This window comes from Nesoenas mayeri, assembly GCF_963082525.1.
Source record: "Nesoenas mayeri genome assembly, chromosome: 12".
NCBI lineage: Eukaryota > Metazoa > Chordata > Aves > Columbiformes > Columbidae > Nesoenas > Nesoenas mayeri.
Window position 1 is genome coordinate 21,845,021 of NC_137547.1, and position 18,962 is coordinate 21,863,982.

Here is an 18,962-nt window from a genome sequence, read left to right on the forward strand (position 1 = left end):
TAATAGACACCTGATGACTGTGCCCATCACAGTGACTCTACCAGTGTGATTAACCTTTTTATCTTCAATCACTTTCCTGAGCAATACAATTTGTCCCAGGAAAATAGTGTGCAAATCCAGTCTTGTTCAATGTTTTCCACAAAGACACTGAGTTGATTTGGTTGATGAAACCCTTTCTGGTGCTGTGGTTCAGTGGCAAGAGAGACGAGGTGCTTAGGAAGGAGTTGCCCACAGGTTTCTCTCGAGCTGTTGGTCCACTCCTTTCATATCACCTGTTGTCAAAGAAAAGGAAAAAAGGCTCAGATATCTTTGCCGGAACATGTGTTGATGCTCCAGAAGTCACACCATGTGTTTTATGTCATCCTACACGTTGCCACATTTGTTTTGAACTAACGTTTCATTATTGCTATTGTATGATTAAATATTGAGAGTATTGCTTTTCCGATTGTTCTAGTGCAGTATTTAATGAGTGCAATTAAATGGAAAAATTGCCTTTTTAACTGATGATAGTCTATTAGTGTCTCTGTCTGTTCAGAAAAGAAAAGAAGTGAATTATTAGAATGACAAATGAGTCAAAGTTACCACAGTGATGGAGAGGTGCGATTCCCTTCCACATAATCTTCAATTAGTGATCTTTGTAAAAGGATGTTTTTCAAAAGGGTAATAGAGAAGTAATGAGATCAGAGGAGGTCAAAGCCAGCCTTCTTCCTTTGGCACATTGATTAATTTAGTTTTCCTTTTTGCGGATTCCTGTAAGGGGCTTTTGTCACCCAGTGTTTTCCATGGGACCCTGGTCGAAGTGACTGCTTGTGTAACAGCCTTTTGTGTATCCAAGAACGCTCATCCGCTTGGAACGGGGAGTTTTTGAATGGTTCAAATTTGGTCTTTAGTACAAGCACACATTGATAGTTCTGAAAAGGATTCTTTTCTTTTTTGAAGAAAAAAATCCTTGCCACTTAAGAAGTAAATGGCTGGACATAGGACTGGGATGTGATGCAGCTTCTGTCTTTTTGAGATGGATTGTATTTAAGTCAAAGGAGAGGGAGGGAAAGAATGACCCAAGAATATGAAATTGCAGTGGAGGTGCTTTTCCCACAATATTTTCTTGAAAAGGCCCAAAATATCTTCATGTATGTGACACGTAGTATTTGATGCATATTTTCAGGCATTCTTTCCTGGCCTTTTCTCTTTCTTACCACTCAGGTAGAAGGTTTTGCTTCCAGGGGTAATGAACTATTTCACAATGGTAGTCATAAACCTGGGTGGCTGTAGCGCCATGCAGTCTGTGAGTACCTGTGCTATGAGCACAGCGTTGCATCCCTCTTTAGTTTATTCTCAGTGTTGCTTCGCTTCTTTTTAAATGTTCAAAATGAAGTTTACAGCAAGTGGTGCAGCACACTGTGGGTTTCTGTGAAATGCACATAGTTTTGACAATTCTGTCAAATATTATTGGTACCCGCGAGCAGCTGGTGTGAGCGCTCAGTGCAGATCATGTGTACTGAACACAATATGGTACATGGTACACCTATCTCTATGAAGAAGTATTACAGTCTTTTGTGGACATTTTGGGTGTAATTAGGGCTTGACTTAGTAAAATTTATATATCAATGAACTGTAAAATTACATGAACAGACAATACAAGATTGACTTTAGTTAAAACTCTTCATTTGTTTTGCCCACATCACTGAAAATTAGGTATTAGGAAGTGTTCATCTATCCGAGATATTTTCATCTGGCCACCATCACATTTTCAGAGGATTATTTTCAATTCGTTATGATTTGTATTGTTTTCTAATGTGCTTCTGTATATTAAGAAGAAATGTGACTATCTGTGAGTATGGGCCAAGACTGAGTTGTGGCATTACTTGTGATGTATAGAATGAAATCTAAAGTTTATCTGCAGTGTCTACGGACAGTGCAGTTATTGTGGATTAAAAGCTTAAATACCAAAGGATCTTCTGATTGCAACATTTATAATTGCAGTACACAGACATAAGGAAATGCTGTGGATTTCTCCAATTTTTAGGTGCTGTCCTTTTGGAGGGAATTTATACATGCGCACCCACAGACACATACATATAACTATAAACTTGTCTCCTACTTATCAAACTTCTCTCAGAACAGAAAAAATGAAATTAGATTTTTGTAAGCTGGAGTGATGTGCACGTTCCTATTTTCAATGTATGGTAAAATCATCTTTCCATTTTATTTTTTAACAGTATTCTATAATATCAGTAATCTAGTCTTTTCTTCTGCAGACTGTTTAATTCCGACAGATTGAAGTTGCCTCCAAAGATTGGCGTCAAATTGAGGAAACCATTCATGTAGTAAATAAGATAATTTGTTTCCGCCCAAAAAGATTAAAATATAGATTTCCGCCCCCCCCTATATGATTTAACACATACAGTACCTGCATCTCTATGATTCTGAATGCATTTTGGAATTAAGTGCTTCTACATGTATTCCTGTTCTTCATTTTATGCACTGCATTATTACTTGAGTTTCCTGAATTTGGATTTAATGTAGTCAATATATATCTTTATATATATCCAAGATATTAATAAGTGTTGAGTATTAATGTATATGAACACTGGAGAAAGATATGTTTTGACTCCTGCTTCATATGTGCCATATTTAATTCAGGAAGATAGATAGATAGATAGATAGATCGATCGATCTCCATCATGCTTCTCAGTTTTGGGTCTTTATAAAATCTGCTGTTATCCTCCTTGTTCTTGAGCTGATCTTTTGGAATATCAGTCTTGCTGCTTATAGTTAAAATAGTAATTGTTAAAGAAGTATATGAGAAAATGCTGTAGTGGGCAAAGGTGACTTTCATTGTAGAGCTGTTCTTCTGATGTACAGACAGAAATGCAAACACAGAGGTGAAATGTGAATGTTTGTAAAGGAAAAAACAAACCCTTGATATTTTAAGTGGTTCTTATCCAGCTTGCAATAGGAGATGCTTGTCATGTGTCTTGGTTAATAGAGCCTAACAGGGCAACTTTAATTAGTTATGCGTTCTTCTGATGCTTCTTTATGTGCTTTTTATGTGATGCTCATCAAAGAATTAGGAAAACTTGGTAGTTTGGGGGGTTGGTTTACTTGGAAGAAAGCAAAAGTATCAGTCGGCTGCTGAGGCTTTGGCCGTGGCTGTGATGTGCTGGACAGGAGTTACTGTTCTACAGTGGATGTTGGGCTGCTGGAACCAGACTTACTAACACATCTCCCTTAGAGAATTAAATATTTAGATGTCAGAGGTCCTAGTAGTGAAGGTTGAAAGCACTTTAGAGGTGTGTGTTTATGTCCCTGTCTTAGGGCACATAGAGAACAGCAAGCTTTTGTTTTTCAGTCATGGAGGTTGAATGTCCTGCTCGAGGATGGGGGTCACCTTGGCTCGCTCTGATGGTCAGAATATGTTTGGTGTCACTACACTGCAATTTTAAGTACTTCTCAGATTGTGTTAAAGTTCAGAGAAGTCTATATTACATCTCAGAAATTACTCTGGACTGCCTTAACCATCAAAAAGGAAGAAAAAAGGGAGGAAAAAGGTATTTTCTCTGTATCCTGAAGAAAAAAAATCATGTGTTGGCTAAAGTTCCCACATGAGCTTGGCTTCATAATGCAATATCAAGTGCATAATGGCTTCTTATCTGTTTCATGCAAAATCAATTCTGGATTATTGGACTCTATTTAAATAAAGTTAAGGTTTTCCTTTTTGCTGTTGTTGATATCAAAGCAGCATTAACTTCTGGGGCCTGATCAGCTCCTGCAAATGGAGGTCATTTTGTTCTAATAAGAAGCAAGAATTTTTGTACACAAAACCTGTTTGTCCAGGCTGTCTGCCCGCCCATTTTGCCAATAGTTATGCATTTCTGAATGCTTATTATCCTCAAGCATGGCACTTGTATGCTAAAAATCTATGTGAGCAGCAAATTGCACCGCAGAAGTGAAGACCAGCATGTGACAATAGTGAAAAATCACACTCAGTACAGCTGAAGGTTGCGATATCCTTTCAGAAATTTCCATGTTAGAAATATTAAACAAGTTTGTAAATAAACGCATACAATAGATCAACTTTTCCCAGAGTTAGTGGAGGCAGAGTGGCAATTAGATCACAATTTTGGTTTCTCGTCCCCTTCTGCACCCGTTCAGTGTGATTCATGCTCTCTTGGCAAATCCACTCCCATTGTGCAAAATAAATCCCGCTGAACCTGCAATCTGAAATCGTATCTTAATTATTTAGCTAGTTGACACTAGATTGTTGTAACGTTTTATAAAACACTAAGCATCCTCATCCCTTATATTACTTTGGTAGCTTTGAGAGACAAAACCACCTAGAGCCTGTGACTGTTTCTGTATCACAGTTTGAAAAGGCAAAACAGAACATTATCATCTTTTTAATAGGAACACTACATGATTCATAGGTGGTGAATATTTCATGCACTTTGCCGTTGCCTTTGTGCGGGAAGGTAAATGGAAAGTAAATCCATGTGTACTTTAGATAGTAAAAAGGCATTACTTTGTTACATCATATAAGGAGGTAGATTTGATTCTCTCTTTACTCACGCTGTAAAAAGAAAGTTTTAAAGTGTTTAGCCGTACCTGAAAATGTAAATGCACTGGCCTAATGTAATGCTGAAGAAAAATTAAGACAAATGATACTGCATCCTTGCCACAAACTGCAGCTTGTACAAAATTCACTTTAGTTATTATACTGTGAATACGTGTGCTAAACCTCCTCTGTGTATGCACAATTTATGTTGAATGCAACATGAATCATTTTAATAGACCAAGCAAAAAGTCCCCGAAGTCAATTTTCAAATTATGAACCTTGGAACAGAATATAACAACAATGAACAACAAATAGTTCAGATTTTATTCTGAACTACAAATGAACCATTAAAGGTACAGTAGACTCATTCAGAAAAAAAAGCATTTCCTGCTTATCACCACGGTAGTTAAAAAGCATTAGAGGAATATAAGTGTATTTTTTAAAGGTCAGTTCTAAATATTCTTTTATTCTATACCTTATTAAGAGAGACATTCATGAAAGCTGATACCATGAAGATTTTAATGTCTATTGTGAGACCTGGGCGACTCTGGTTAGATTCTGTCCCTGATCTGCCACGTAACCTTGAGAAATTCTTTTATAAGTCATTATCAAATAATTTAGACATTATTTTATAAGTTACCACACAGGGATTTGGAAAGAAAATCATATTTCTTGTGTCCTCCTTTTCATTTGCCCAAGTGAGGGTGTACAAGCTCTGATCACAGTTTGATGCTGTACTTTCCATGAGGACCATGGGTCCCACATAGATGAGGGAACCTGAAATCTGCAGCCTCAAATGGGTAATTTTGCATGGGCAGGGTGACCAGGAGGCTGGTGGAAGGTCTTGATACCAGGCGTTCAAGGAGGTTGCTTGGGATCTGATGGACCGGGCATGGCACCAGGCATGGCACCGAGCATGGCACCGAGCATGGCACTGGGCATGCCTGGGTTCTCTGGCCTGGCTGTTCTTCTGTCAAGTTTCGGGGTGTTTGCCCAGTTCTTAGTTCTGTGTCATTACTCTTTCCAAACCCGGTGAGGCACGCTGTCCGGAGGACAGGCGGAGCAGCTCTGTCATTAGCGCGTTTCACTGGGCTGAGCAGAAGACTCAGCCAGGTGTGGAGGAGATTGGATGAAACGTATGGATGAATGTCATTATTTTGACAGGATGATGAATTAGCATTTCCCGCTTTGGAGCCCAAGTTAAAGTGTTTTTTCGTGTGGTCTGGTCAACACGGGGACCTGCAGCTCGTGGCACCTTCAAAACAACATCCTGTACCTTGGAAACAAATGGCAGCAAACTGAAATGGGAAAACGCTTTGCTGAAAGTGATTCAATTCAGACCTTTGCTTTGGCTGTTGTCCTTCCTCTGCTCTTGATACAATGATGTTTCTGGTTGATTTTTAAATCTTAAACATATTTACCTATTTAAAGCAAGTGATTTAATGTCTTAACTGCAAAAACCTATTTTTAAAGGAAAGATGCAATTTTCCGTGTGCTTTGGTTGCTGTGAAGTTTAAACGGGAACTGAGCACGCTAAAAAAAACCCCTTTAAAAAGTGTACATGAGTCAGATTTACCAAGCTGTTTACCTTGAAAAAAGCAAATAGGTACTTGCTTCAACGTGCTAAATTACCAAATTGAGGTTTGGAAATTCGGAGCCAGGTCTGTAAATGGTACCATGTCCTTATACAGCTCTAGTACTTACTTGGTGGAACTTTATTTTTAGGTAGATAGTCATCGTGTCCCTCAGGAACAAACAAACCCAAGTTAAAACTTAATACTTTTAGAAAGTTATTGCATAGCTTTTAATGCGGTTCTGAGAACCAGCTCAGGTTTATCTCTCATCTCTTTATATTGATTTGTTTTTGAGAGGTCCAGCACCATAGCATGAGGCATTTGGAAAACCTAATTGAAACCAAATGCTTACAAGTGTTAAAAGGCATCTAAATGGTTGGCTTGCACATGCTTATTGCCTCATCTACTTCATGGATGACATTTTTCATTGCTGGATAATTTCACTTATTAAATAAGCCATGGATTTAATTGATTATAGGGATGCTGTTGTTTTTTTTTTTTTTTCCAACAAAACTCAGTACTTTTGGAGACTTTTCATTTTCCTTTAGCCTAAAACCCCCGAAAATTGCCTACTTAATCAAAGTCTTATAAATATAAACCTTCTCTGCCTTATCTTGTTGGCATATCCTCTCCCATGGACCTGTGAGAATTAGTGAGTCATGCCTCAAAATGCTGCATGTTACCTTGTGCAATGCAGTGTTCTTTAACTGGTCGGATTTGCCATCTCGATTGGAGAAGACAGAATGAAGTAAAAGAAAAAAGACTCAACAATTGTGCCACATGGTTTGGTGGGAGGGGAGAACAGGGCTATTTGCACTTAACTTTGTTGGCCATGTAGTTAGAAATAGAAACCGTCAGTGGCCATGGGCTTTTCAGCTTCATGTATGTGAGAAAACAGATTGAATTCTGTAGTTCATGGCGCTTGTGTGTCACGGTCAGCTCTGAAAACCTTTTATAAGGTACATCCTGGCTATGAAGGTTTTATCCGAAAATAACGTAAGGACAGTAGGATTCTATTAACTATATAGTCTGTGGAGCACAGCATAGGAACTGTGGGGTTTTGTATAAAAACTACATAGTCTTGATTGCTTTAAGCATTACATTGCGTAAAATGATCATAGTTGCTATAAAGGTGCAAATTCAGCTTCCACATCAAAAATGAACTTTTAAAATTTCTACGGAACAAATGTGATTTTGCATTTCGACTGAGGTTTGTAGCTGACTTTAGTGATAACTGCGTTATTTAAGATGCTATTGATGTGAGCATCGGTGGAAAGGGGGCTGCTGTAACTTCTTGGAAGTTGACATTTCTTCTAGAGCAAAAGGGTGGAATTTGTTCTAGATTTCCTTGACAAGTTTGCTTATGTCTTCAAAAGTGGCAAAGTGAACAAGTTTATACCATTAGAAGAGTAAAAGAAGTTAAAAAATGACAAGCCTCTCATTCCTGACTTTGTATTTAGTTCTTCAGTCTGGTGGGAGAACAGACGCGGCTGCCGGGGGCTGTTTGGTGATCAATGGGTTTTGGTAGGACTGGCTTCAAACTGCTTGTAGATAGTACTGCAGGTTATTGGCTTAAATTTATAGAGATGCAAATTATGATGTTTGTTTATGATGATGAGTCCAGTTGAGGCCAGTATCTAGTGCAGTGCCTCAGGGGCAGTGCTGGGGCCGCTATTATTCAATATACTCATCAACGATTTGGACGAGGGAATAGAGTGACTGTCAGCAGGTTTGCTGATGACACCAAGCTGGGAGGAGTGGCTGACGAGCTTTCCAGGTCCCTTCCGACCCCTGACATTCTGTGATCCTGTGAAAGGTGCAAACCCGTTGCAATGGCCGAGCCGTCCCTTTATGCGAGCGGGACTGCTGGCAGTCCGACACTGGCAAAGAACAGGAGTATTTAATACAAATCTGCACATGATTTGTTTTTTCTTGGTGTACAAGCAATATTTAGATGGGGACATAGCTTTTAATTAGTACTTCCTCTCTATCTCTAAAACCTGCTACCCGAAGTATTTATGCTGCTGATGTTACAGAACAAGTTTATGTCCGGCTTCCAATGCTGGTGACAATTCTTTGGCGCTTGGGTAACGGGAGATGTCACTTGTGGCAGTTGTGTACCCGGTACTGGGTGACGGAGGTGAGGGTGTCGTGTTTGTATTTGCGGGTCAGGAACAAGGGATGAGTGTTGTGGGAAGCAAACACTGCACATAAAAAGTGTTGAAAGTTGGGTTCCTGCTGCTGAGCTACAGTTTCTGATTCCTTTGACAGTCATTTTCGAAAATATACGAGTAGATAAAGAATGGGAGAGATCAGTCATGCACTTGAGATTTGGACGTTGTTTTTTTTCTGAAAATCTGCAGAAGAGGTGTTATCATAAGCCAAACAGTTTTGAAATGAGATGTGAAACAATAGAGATAAGTGTATGGAACACATTACATTTGTACCTCCGCCTGCACAAGCACTGAAAAGTACAACTTATGTCCTTGCCAAAATCTTACCTCCTATTATAAATTCCTTCTCCTTTTGCCTGCATGTATGTCCATATTTTTTTTGCTCTACCAGACAGTTTATCAACAAAATCTACTTTTTCTCTGTTATTCTCTCAGTAGTTAAATGCCAAAAGCTTTAAAACACGTACAGATTGACATATTGTGTATTATGCAAACTCCTGGCTATTTTAGAAATATCTATAATCATATTAAGCAAAAGCATTCCAGCTATTTGCGTATACATGTTTATGGAGATCAGATGTAACTGATGCTATTTAATTTTACTTAAATGACACAAGCTTTTTAAATACAGGTTTTCCTGATACCTGAGCATAGTTAGGACAAAAAAATCGGAGTGTATGTAATACTATACAAGGAAATGAAGCTAATTTTCTTGAAACATACAGTACAGTATATAGATGGACTTTGGGAAAAAATAGTAAAATGCGAAGTATAATGCTATTTTCCTAAGCCACATTTGCTAAATGCAGACTTGTGCAAGGTCAGCAGTTATGCTGGAGTTGAGCAGAAATGGCTTCAGTGGCTTTAACTTTACCAGTGCCCTTGATGAGGTGCAGAGTTGTCAGTATTCTCGTAAAATTCCTCAGTGATGGCTTCTTCTGTTCTCTTTATTTCCTTAAGTGAACATCTGTCTAATTGTTCACCTCCATTGCTTTAGTGCTTTCCTCATGCTTTCTCTGTTTCCAGACAATAAACTTTATTTTCTTCATAAGAATTCAGTCTACGCAAGGGTATTAGGCAGCTTGTTTGCACCTTTTAATTTCTGGACGTTTTCCAGCAGGGCTTTTTGCTGTAGTTCCAATGGGTTCATCAGTGAATCATGTATCATAATGCAGCATTGTGTTTGGGTTTTTATCCGTTACCTTCTGTTTATAAACATCTGCTTGGAAATTTTCTTTTTGAATTTTGTTTTTAATACGTTTTCCATTTTTGCATGCGGCATATGGGTAAGATACACAGTAGCTGCTATTTTTTCAGGTGCTCAGGTAGGTACGGTCAGTATTTACCTTAAAACTGGGAAAAGCCTGAGCTATATGCTTAAAAAGCAAAAATTTAAGGTAGAATACGTGCCAATTATTTAGCTACATAACAATATCTGTTAAATGAAAAACGATTTAATAATTGAATGACTACATTAAAAGGTGACATGAACGCTGCAGAAAGCATCTGAAAGCCCTTCTGTGCGGTGGGAGGGTGTCACTCACCACCCTGTGCTGCTTCTCCCCATGTTCAGCTCTTTGCGGTTGGTTTTGCTTCTGTTATGAAGGGGAAAGGCAGTGGTGCTTGGTGGCTTCGGGTTTGGTTTGGTTTGGTTTTGCTTTGTTTGTTGTTGTGTTTTTCCTTCCTTGTTTCCCCCTCCCTCTTATCTATGAAGCATTTATATCAGTCTTGCACACCTATTCTTCAGGCGAATACTTTAGGTTGTTATTAGGCTCTTTCTGCTGCTTTACTTGCTGTAATGACAGCACTTTCTTGTTTTATATGTACAAACACCGGTAAGAATGTAATTTTTAAGGCATATTCTCCATCATTGTCGCTATATTGTTCATTTGCAACATGTATTTAGGAAGTAAGTACTGCAGTAAGTATAATGCTAGGTGACTGTCAACTCTCCCTCTATATTATTGCATGAGACAATGACATTCTGGAGTACTTTTTTATCTAGAGATAAGAATTTTATTAGAAAAATCATGCATATTTAGTAAATGAAAATTTTAGAGCTTTTCACGTTGATGGTGCTTAAGACATTTGATTTTGGACTTCAGTCGCATTTACGTTAAACCCGTTTTAAACTTTCTTAATGATTGGAAGCGGGGCCGTGGGCTGGTGACCCCTCCTGTTGGTCTGGGTGCCGCAGCTCAGCGCATCCGCACTGCACGGGCTGGGCTTTGAGCCCAGGGTTTTAGATAAACCTGAGATTACATTATCTGTTTAATGATGTGTTTGATTCCTGAGATCGGCCCTGTTTGCACAGAAATTTCATTCCAGCCTTTGAGTTTATATTATTCATATTTCCTTTGTCATGCAATCTTATTTCTTTAGAAAGGAAACAGGAGAAAACTTCCTCCTTTTGTGATGACAAATGCCAGGTTCCCATGTCCCAGTACTCTCCCAATACATCTGATATTTTCTTGTGCATGCAGAAAGACTTAATATTTTTTTTCCAGGTCTATGTGGTGTATATTGAGTGTATATTAACAACCTGATCCTGCCAACCCTTACTTGTACAAGAAGTCTTTACTAATGTGATTCAGCCCTTTTGTTTCACTTTCTAAAATGACGCCGGTATCTATGTGACCATTCCAGTGTGTGTCTTTGCTAGGGAATGGGGGCTGTTATGGAAACAAGAGAATTTGGACTTGTTTATTGTTTTCTGAGGATGCTGTGCTATAAGACAAATATTCTATATTGTTTAAAGCTGGGAGATTGTAACTGTGAACTGCCAATTAAAATGCCTTATTCAGTTCTTTCATGTCTTCATTTATAGCATGTATTTATTTCTACTTTTGTTGAAGCATCCTGAAATTATTCCTAATTAAAGAAGTGATGACTTTTAACCTCACCAATATTGGTATTTTCCTATTATTAAGAGTGGGGGGAGAGAACTCTACCTGAAATCTCTTGGGAAGCTTTGACGTACCTCAAAACAACTGCAGTGCATTTGGAAACCTGCAGACGTCACTATTCTGCCAACTAATTGTGCTGCACTAAATGTTTATGAAGCACCCTGTGACCACATTTAAAATATACGTTGCTTCCATCCAGCAATTATAGCACTTTGACTTTAATTTAAAACAATTTCTTCAGATATATTTTAATGTTAATTTTCAGCATTCCACTAAAGGAAATAGTATGTTTTCCTTTTAACTTGTAGAAGCCGTGCCCTAAGACTGTCTTTAATTATTAGTTATAGTTGTTTCAATACAGATTTATGGACTATTTATTTTGTGTCATATAACATACCATTTTTAAGCAACATTTTTCAAAGTGAACGTAGCTTCCAGGAGGGCAAGCTGCCCAGAACATCAGGGATCTCACAGTTATTACTTTGTGTCATATATAATCTTGTTTTTTCCTGCAACAAATAAATCTTTGGGCCTCCCTGCAAAAAAACATTTGTGGTTACAGTATAATAAAAATAAACCGTTTGTCGTGACTGCAGCTGACATTTATCAGCCTATTTGTGGATGCTCTTTCTCTCTCTGTATAATACGGAACATAATTTGTCACTTTGTAAATACATTCCAGCCTAAATCCCTGCCAGCATCTGTTAGTGTTTGAAGGATTAATGCACTGCACAGTGCATGTCTGCACTTTCAGGCAACAACATAGCTTATGATTATGGATCATGAGAGAACAGGGAAAAAGGGTTCATTTTGTATTTACTTAAACATTGTTGCCCTTTTAACCATCGTGCTTTTCTCCTCTTGTTTGTCATCCGTAGTAGGGATGCTAACGTTTCCTCTGTGTAAAAACTGTCCATGAAATCCTGCTCTAAGTTTTATACATCAGCATAGGTATGTATAAGGGAACAGCCTATCTTTAATTTGATGGCTAATTAACAATAATATTATTTTGCAGTAGGGATGTTACTGGTTTAATGTGTTTAGAAACACTGTTTTTCCTGCCGTTCCCAGCAAGTCCATTACCCTATTTGCCTCCTCCATTGCATATTTCTCAGCAACCCAGAAGCTGGATTTATTTAATCTTAAAAACTTCAAATTGAGCAACTTTTTAAAAGGAAACAAAGTCTAAATTATCTCTAAATTACTCCAATGCTGTTTGCTTGTTGCAGTTTTGGAAAACGTGTTCTGCTATCAGCGCAAATCTTGCGGAATGAAGAGAATTGAAAGCATTTGAATAGGAGGCTCTGCAGAGCCGAGGTTGGCTTACGTGTTCCCAGGCTCCCTCGATTGTTCTGTAAACAAGGAGATATGTTTGTTAGAATAGTAAACCATATATATGTGATGTATTGCCAAGATTATCCCAGATTCCCCAAGATAAATTCAAATGAGCTTTACAGGAAAGGGCATTTGGAGAGGGAAAGAGATGATCTATATCCAGGGAAAGAAAAAAATCAGCTAAAAGTAGCCTCCCAAGTAAGTACCCACAGTTGTTGTACATTGAGAGATCAACTCCTGTTGCCAAAACTACGGTAGATATTTCTTCTAAAGTGCATGTAATTTCTTGTTGTTGAAGCAGATGTGTCCTGCCTACGTGCGAGAGAATCAGGGGCATTTAGAGCCCAGCAATTGAAACATTCTGAAATTATAGTCTAGTAATCTTTATGGGTGGTGTTTTGTTCTCTCTGGTTAAGGAAGAAATAATTTTAGGAGACCGACTTCTCTTACTGTTCTTAAACATGATTTAGGATTGCTGTGGCATAGTTTACTTCTCTGAAGATATTCATTTCAGAAAGAAATGCAGATGTTTTCCCTGTTTTCCTTCATAATTATCTTCAGAAGATATGAAAGGCCAAATGTACAGAGATATTGATCTGCGAGCGAACTAATGTAAAGATTGTGAAATAACATTGTTGCTTATTGTAGCGCTATTTATGACAGAAGATTTATTTTAAAAAGATATTACAATCTGAAAAATTAATCAACCACAAAGAAGTGAATAAGTGTATTTCTTTTTGGGTATAGACATCTATTAATAGAACGATGCAGTTTTATATTATTGGGGAATATAAAATTACTATTGCATGACCGAGAAAGGCCTGTAATGTCCAACTTAAATACACCTAGAGTGTGTTTAGTCATATTGTTGTATTTGTGACATTAAGTTATAGGTATAGGTAAATTGGAAACAGGAAAAATATTACTGTGAATAGTGATCGGTTTCAACGTGAGGACCAAATGTTGGGTTGGTGCCTGGCATTTTGAGAAACCGAACTCCTTCGTATCAGCTCATCTTTATCGCTCTCCCATGTCTCTTCAGAATTTCAGTGGCTCATTTGTTGCCTTTAATCTCCATTTGAAGGAGGATCCAGACTTCTTTGTTGCTTTTACAGCCCGACTGAGCTCAACAGTAAAATCTCGGACTCGGGTGTTTGTTCCAGACGATCCTATGTGGAGAAGCGCCATTGCGACTTTAATACGTTTATTTGCTGCACAATCCTACTGCAGCTCCAGGGCTTTGGGTTGTTCTGAAGAGGCCTCTTAGCGCACTAAGTTGTAGATGGAGCCAAACAGCTAAACACCCTTCTCTGCCAAACATCCATAAATGTTCTGGACAAGGGACAGAGACAAGGGGAAAAATAGATGTTCTTCATCATAAAATGTAGGTCCAAGAATGGTCAGTAATCGCAGCAATTTGCAGGCTTGTACCGACCCATTGGGTCTTATCCGTGTATGCTGCTCACTTGCCCTGGTTGACAGCAAACCCTGCAGGAATTGCATTTTCCTGGAGAACGTGAAGATCTAGTTACTTAGGAAGAGCCAGGCTTTACAAAACCAGGTTTGGCAGCATGGAGCAAGATGCATTGTGGAAAAATTTGCACCAGTAAATTACAACCAAAATACAGGTAGAACAAGTACATTGGGAAATAATGAAATGAAGTATTACTGAATAAATTTTCTTTCTGATTTTTCACAAAAATCAGAGATGAAAAAATATGTTCTTCTCTCTTTTTGTGAAAAATCAGAGTCAGTTTCAGCTATTTCCTTGTACATCACGCATATGGGTTAATAAAATAATTAATATTTAGGAAATGGATTTGGGTCATGTACTGCCTTCTCTCGCATAAAGTTAGTGAAAATTTGAAAGTACTGTATAGAAATTGCTGAGTGGGCAAAAAAACAAAACTTGAAAAAATACTGTAAAATTGTTCCGCCATGGTGTCTTCTAATGAACATTATTAAGGTATAACAAATGTAGCAAAGAATGTATTATCAGAGCATCTAGCACGTATGTTGGGTTGCTGTCCAAGTGCTTTGACTCATCTGTCCCATTCAGTTCCATGGGCAGTAGCTGCACAGCATCCAGAGCACACAGCAAGATGGGACTGGCATTACTTACACAATTGTGCGCCAAGTGCCAAATGTTGCCTGCGTTAGGGACAATATTATTTACAGTCCTAATCCTGAGTGAAAGCCTTTTTCCCTATTATGTGCCTCCATAAATAGTGCATGGCACCGGCTATTGACTGTCATAAGCCGTGTGTCAAACTGTCAGGTGTGCTTCTAAAACATCCTCTGCTTTGTCCTCAACATGGAAATATGGGTTTATTTGGGCACTGCTTGTCATATGCTGAGTTTTGGCTATTTGTTTACTTGACTTAAGGTAATCACATAGATTTTTCATCAGCTTTGTTGTCAATGTCTTTTTTTTTCTAAAGATTTTATGTTTTTCACGCTGCATATAGGAACTATTTGCATTCCAAGCTGTTGTCATCAAGATTTTTCTTTATCGAATTAAACTGCTTTTTACCAATTTATTGTGTTTTCAGTCACTCAAAGTCAGATGTTTTTTGTTGTTGTGCTATGTATTCTTTTCTGAGTTAAGAGCTTTTAAATGTTGAAGATATATACGTGATATTTTTGAGAGTAAAATTATACAGTAAATTACCTGCTGTCCAGTGTGTTACATTTTAAGTAAGCCCCTAGAAAATGACTTATACTTACATAAGATACAGGGGCTACGGCATATTTATTAAGACTCTTCAACTCTGTATGAAACTGGAGCAGTCAGAAGTAATGGTGTCTGCTGAAAGATTCTTTATCATATGAATTTACTTTTAGTCATCTATTATTTATTTCAGCTATTTTATATGCCATTATAATAAATATTATGACAGAGAAAGCTTTTATGCTTCAACTTATTGTACTGCTCTTCACTTCCTCGCAATCCTTCAGGAAAATGTAGCTATGCTTTACCTATATTTAACGTAAATCATCACTTAGATTTGAATGAAAAAATCACTATGAAAAAAGGCTCCTTCTCCAATATCAAGACACAAATGCACAATCATGTTTACTGCCAAACTGCTCTGCCATGCAGTGTTCATTTTTGAACAGTTTTTAAGCTGTAAGGCGAGCACATTGCATATAAGGAAATTGCTGGCTTTCTGGATGTTCTCACTTTCTTGTTAGTTTCTGGCTCAATAAGCGTTTTTCTAGCGTGAGTGCAAAATATAACCAATGGCACTTAAGCATTTTTAATATTTTTGCTCCAATAGGGAGCATATTGCATACAAAACTAAACAAACTGTTTTCTGATGTTATTGAGAGTAATTAAACTTACCTGAAGATATTGATAAAATGCTTGTCCAGTGGGGTGTAAAATTGTCAAATACAAGCTAAAACTCTTTTCTTCGCGCTTTTCAAGGTGTCCATGTGTTGTGTTTAGAAGGGGACTTGTTAGGAACCGTAAATGAGGCACCTTCAGCTGTTTCTTCACAGACTTGCTGGTGTTGCCCGGACTTTGTCAGCCTTGAGCTGCTCTTTGGGCTTCTTGAGCCGCGAATGCTCCCCAACCCAAAGCACCGTTCCGCTGCATTCTGGTGGACCTTGTTTGCACAGGGCTCAGGGGACAGCAGGAGCACGTCTCCCCTTGTGTCTGTTCTCCTTTTGGCCCGTTTGTGAAGCGACTCGAGTTGTGAAAGAGGTTTTGGACACGGTTGGGTCATTAGTGCCGGGGATCTGCAGCGGGGCCACCAGCTTGTTTTGCAGAGGCTCTCAATGGCACCATGTAGTAATGATCCTGTGATTTAGAAGTGAGATCTTTAAATTATTCTACACTCATTCTGTTATTTAGTCTCCCCTTAAATCATGTAATTGAAAATAAAGTAGTAGAGGGAGCACCAATGGGTTTTTTTTGATTGAATATTAAAAGTTCTGGAGTTTTCCGCCTTAGCGTGTTGATTTGACAATGTCAGCTTTAAGACTTGGCTTCTGTATTTGGGAAAGTGACAAGTCCCATTTAAGACTTCACAACATAAAATGAGGCATAATTCAGTACTGAAAATATTTGAAGTGAAATGGTGAAAGACATGAGCATAATACAATTATGACACGTTAGATCAGGATTTGCAGCGTACAATTAACAGTCAGTTCTGGCTGTGGATTACACTTACGATGCCTTTTAGCAAAAATGGAGTTTAGTTTCATTTTTTGTTTAAAAATATGTTTTCTTTTTCTATAAATACCACAAAATATGTTACCTAGGTTTAGGTGAGAAGAGGGAAAACATTATAACAAAAGTAATACTAAACTACTGTAAGGAAACAGAAAACCTTCTATTTGTCATTGATGGGATAGATTCTTACATAATGAAGAACATACATTGCCTTATAGCTTTTGAAAACGAAATTATGACATAGACGTAAGAGCAGGAAAATTGGGAATGAAATGGAAAGCCTTTCAATGGAAAAAAATACTAACAGCATACCTTTTTTTTTCCCTTTTCAGGCCATTTTAGATACAGTTTCTTGCTTTTATTAACATAAGTTTTCTTTGTCTTTTTCTGAAACTTTCTGTGTGTCAAAGCTGAAAGAAAAAAGGTGAAGTAGCGTTAAATTGTTTGAAATAAATGATCTTATTGGCCAAAGAAAATGGAGTATGAATAGAAAGGTGGTCTTATTTTGTTGGTGGAACCAGTACAGAACAAACATAATTAGTTTGCATTTGCTGGTGAACAGTCAAGTGTTTCTCACATTTAGTAATTCATTTAGTATTTTTAAGTTTCTGATTCTTACATTTTTCAATATGTCCATCCATTAATCCAAGCCAACCTCAGCCTGTTTATAGTCTATATCTGAAAGTATTTTGGGGCTGTTATATGTTTTTATCTTTTTGAATTTGAAATCCATGGGTACCTCTCTTCTGTCTTGGAATCAATAGCAGGAGCACACCAGGTGGCACCAGGAGGAAAAGCATTACCCAAGTACTATTGTGTGGAGCTGACCCCGTGTCCCCCAGAGCTAACAAGGGCAGCCACTAACAAACAGCCCGTGGTGCGCTCTGTTAACTATTTGATTGTTTTCTCTTCTTTTTTGACCCCCCTTATCTCCCTGCGTTTGTAGCATCCTTGTCCCTTTGCCCTTGGGAAAGACAGGCGAATATTTCAACTGGGCAGAGCAGAAACAGAATAAACCCAGCTATGCACACTGCTTCTCTATTAAGTAAACAGCTCTGAACTGCAAAGTCGGAGAGAAGTTGTTATGGAGCTCTGTTGCATAATGCAAGGCAGCAGCATCTTTCTCAAGTCTCTGAGCATCAAACAGAAGAAAATATTTACCCAGTGGGACAAAATGAGTTCCAGAATGATGTGCATCTTGTGGGAGTAAAGGAACTCATTGTAACAAAGTCGGGTTTAGCATTTTCAGACTCCGTCAACTGGTACTTCCTGATGGGAACGGAACCTGTTGAAATTTTAGTTGTATTTACTTTGCAGTCCTGCTAAGTCTGACTGGAGTGGGACAAAAGGAATTTGAGTGACATTCTATTTAAACCCAACCTGTAAGGTAATTGCAGCGGGCAGAATGGCTGCTAGCAAAATAGAAAGCAGATGTAGGGAGAAAAGTACCAGATGTGATGAAACACGCGGATCAGATGAATTGCTGGAACTTGGGAGGCAATGGGAGTGCTCTGCTCGCCTTGCTCCTGCCTTGCCATGTGTGCTGCTTCCTTGTGCTCCTGCAGAAGTGCTCATGGTGTGACCTTGTCACTGCAGGAGATGCCTCGCTGCACCACGGTGCTAACGGAGCTCCTGCTGCCTCTTTGCCCACATGCTGCCTGTGATTGCACAGGGACGCTGCATCTGCACCATCTTTTCTTACTCTTTCTTTTAGCAGTGCTGATGTCCAGTCTGACCCAGGCCTGTTATGTAGGTGTAGGAAGCATGTTGGAATTACATTAATAGTCTGTCTGATTTCAATTTTCCTTAATAAGCTAAGTGGAATGGAATGAAAGTTGACACGTTGAGGTTTGGGTAGAGGACACGTTACGTGGTGTTGGGCAGCAGTGACTCTAAAAGCGAGAGGGAGCGGAAATACACGTGTTTGTAACTCCATAGGGAATCTATGTGATGTATATGCCATGATGGCTGGTATTTTGCAGAGTATCACAGATGTCATATAGTGTGTGTGGAAGAATGCAGACACCTGTTGGGTGTTGCAGTGTGGACACAACTGCAGTCAGAGGAGAGCACGTTCCAAACCGCAGCTTGAAGGAGCCCCTTGATTCTCCCTTCAGTGCTTGCAATGAAAATAGACATTTGGTTCATTCTGATCTGAGATTTGGAGTATAAATGTTTCAAAAGATCTGAGAACAGGAATCTTAAAGCTGAAAATATTGAGAGGAGTTGTTTTGTAGT

At 38.5% G+C, this 18,962-nt stretch overlaps 1 protein-coding gene across 1 annotated transcript in view; it reads left to right on the forward strand.

Annotated features, from left to right (window-relative positions):
• The window catches only part of WWOX (WW domain containing oxidoreductase), a gene marked incomplete at its 3' end in the record, with an annotated part of 459,260 nt that overhangs the window by 70,015 nt on the left and 370,283 nt on the right, over positions 1 to 18,962 (forward strand). The gene's annotated exons all lie outside the window — the stretch shown is intronic.